Raw genomic sequence first — 3,039 nt, 5'->3', positions numbered from 1 at the left:
TTGACTTTAGCTGTTCAAAACTGAATAATTTTAAATTCGTTAATATTATACAGTTTATTGAAGAATGTAACATAATAATAAAATAATATTCGACAAATACAAAAATATCTAAATGTAGTATGAATTATGGCATATGTTACAACAAAACACGTTGACTCCGTTTAAATAGATTGACTAAATTAATACTTATAATAAAAATAAATCTACGATAAAATGGCATTTTATTTTTAAACAATTATCCTGCACGTTATTATGACAATTAAAAGTTATAATTTATGATATTATATTTTCCATAAAGCATCTTTTAACATCATTTTATATGAATTAATTTTAGTTTGATCCAAACCTGTTTGAACACCCTCTGTATCATAGGATGGTAGTATCCCGTACCTCCGTTACAACAGTAGTTCTCCTAACGACCGCAGCATGTCGCATTTTTCTCGCAATCGTTTCCTTACACGAAATAGTTTAAATAAGCGAACTTTACCTAGTTCGATATCGCTTCTCGGCTCAATGAGCTAAGATCAAATGTGTAGTATCTGTTCTTATCAGCTTAATATCTGATACGCATTTCATGGAAATGCCAGAATATTAGCTAGATTTTTGTAAAATGGCGGATTTGCGAGGCTTGCTTCGCATCTGCCGCGGGTTGAGTCGGTCTTGCAGTATTACCGAATTCAGCTCATCCAATTTAAATGAAACAAAATATTCTATAAGAATTGTCCCTTTAAAATAATCTGCATTAATTAATGGGTAACTGATTCCTTGAAAAACCCTTGAGGAAAAATTCAATAAAGAAATTGGGCACTCAACTTCAGTATAAGTCCGGTGTTAACGCCCAAAATTTGACGTTTTTTCATAAACTGTGTATACACGAAAATAAAATGCGATTATTTTGAAGTTTAGCTATATTTTTATTAATGTCTTAAAGTGTACAGAAAAATTTTTTTTGACTTCATTTTACATAAAACGGAACAAAAACGTGCTTTGTTATTGCAGCATATGACCTAATTCAAAATGTAATCAAATATTTTTATTAAACTTATAAACTTTATAATATTTACGAATTTAGAATTACTCATTTTTGTACATGCAAAGTAAAGTTAACATCTCTTGTTTTGTATTTCTCATTGTTTTTTTTTTTTTTTTTTTTTTTGATAAAATATAGTTTAATAAAAATGATTTTTCTTTTAAAGATGATTGAGTTTAATTTTTATTCGTAGAAAGTTCCCTTTGCCTGGCTACATATACTGCCATAGACAATTTCATATTGTCATCCTTTTGCAATAAAATAATCTTAGTTTTTTCGTCTAATAATCCATTTACAAATTGTTCCTTCACGCTATTCGTACATCTAAAGAAAGAAGAACATTTATCAAATAAGTTTTTTAATGCAATAACGTATTGTTCAACAGATTCGTCCGGATATTGTTTTCGATTTAAATAACGAGAAATTGCGGCTTCTTTTCCTTGAAACTTCGAACACGTATTTTCCAACATGGTTATAATCTCATCATATAAATAATCAATAGGATCATAAGGAAATGCTTCTTGTTGAAGTTTTTCAATTACATTAGGTTCTAACATATTTAACAAAAATTTAACCTTATCAAAATTCTTCATTTTGTGACATTTGAATTTATATTCAAATTTATTTATCCATTCTACAAATGTCATCGTTTTTGGATTAAATTTGGGAAGGAAGGAATCTCCTTCACTCACACTATTCAATTCTATATCCATTAATAACAATTATTAATTGATAATTATCAGATTGTATTATTTATAATGAAATAACTTGATTAATTTTGTTAATAAACTTTTCTTTCTGTTTCCTTCATTTAACTTTCACTTTTGAACACTTTTTATTTTCCCTAATCAATTAATTAAAAACTTATTTCTTTTTTCAAGAATTATTTGTTTATATTCGTAAAAGAAAAATTGCAGTGTCGAATTAAAGATGACAATTTTTGCCTACAATTGTATAAGTGTAATGAGAATAACAATATAAAAGTACTGACACATATATCCCAACCATCTGATAGACAATGTATTCTATTTAGTATTTAAATTTTATTATAAAGTGAAAGAAGACGTAGAGGAAGATATTTAGAATATAACATTTGTCCTTGATAATATTGTCAATATATTTCAACGTCACAAATTTATGTGGATTAAGAATTCCAACAAAGGAACTGATACAATCCAACTGATACAATTTTACTTTTGATTATATTGCGTTTCTAAAGGTGTTATGTGCTTATGAAAATTAGAAAAGAATTTTCAGAATTGTAAATTTGCAAGATTTTTTTCAGCACTTTGATCTTCTAACATCTGATGCTATATTTAAATTTATAATTGGGTTAATTTAAGAGGTGTCCTTTTTAATTCGTCCCCCTCATAGCTTATTCAAGTGATTTATAATTTCAGACGTTTAGGAAATACTTTCTCATGACTTTCTACTACATTAATCTCTCTATCTATTTATACATATATAATATATATAATATTATAGATACAAATTTGATATTATAATATATATTATATTACAAACGTAATATTATATATATATATACACATAAATAGAATATAATAAATATCCAATGTAATGAATATTAAATATATGTATTTTCAATATATATTTTACATATTTTTAAAAATGTTATTATTTTTTAACATAAAATTATTACAAAAATGATATTCTTTATAATAATACAGACTACTTTTCATGTTTCATCTAACGGACATTTACAGTTAATACAAAGTTAAACGTTTTTAATATTACTGTAGTATTACCAACAAATTAGATTAATAATTATAATTTTTAATTGTCTAAATAACGTGCAGGATAATTGTACAAAATATTCTTTGATGAACTTTATAATATTAACGAATTTAAAATTGCTCAGTTGTTAACAGCTAAATTCAAGTAAGCTTCTTTGACTTTTATTTCTTTATATTTTTTTCAGATAAATTCTTATTATTCTAGATTTTATTTTCTTATTTACGTATTTCAATCTTCTTCTTCATTTCTATTAA

The 3,039-nt window shown here is 25.3% G+C and overlaps 1 non-coding gene across 1 annotated transcript; it reads left to right on the top strand.

Annotated features, from left to right (window-relative positions):
* The first annotated feature begins 497 nt into the window (after positions 1 to 497).
* LOC149032103 (U2 spliceosomal RNA) lies at positions 498 to 691 on the top strand. Its single transcript, XR_016177058.1, has one exon. It is a non-coding gene; the product is annotated as a U2 spliceosomal RNA (small nuclear RNA).
* The last annotated feature ends 2,348 nt before the right edge of the window (positions 692 to 3,039 follow it).

The sequence above is a fragment of the Polistes dominula genome, unplaced genomic scaffold (genome assembly GCF_049000335.1).
Source record: "Polistes dominula isolate Pdom_NZ unplaced genomic scaffold, Pdom_raw_medaka contig_75, whole genome shotgun sequence".
NCBI classification, from domain to species: Eukaryota; Metazoa; Arthropoda; class Insecta; order Hymenoptera; family Vespidae; genus Polistes; species Polistes dominula.
The sequence above is the reverse complement of the archived record's forward strand: the minus strand, read 5'-3'. Positions and strand labels throughout refer to the sequence as shown.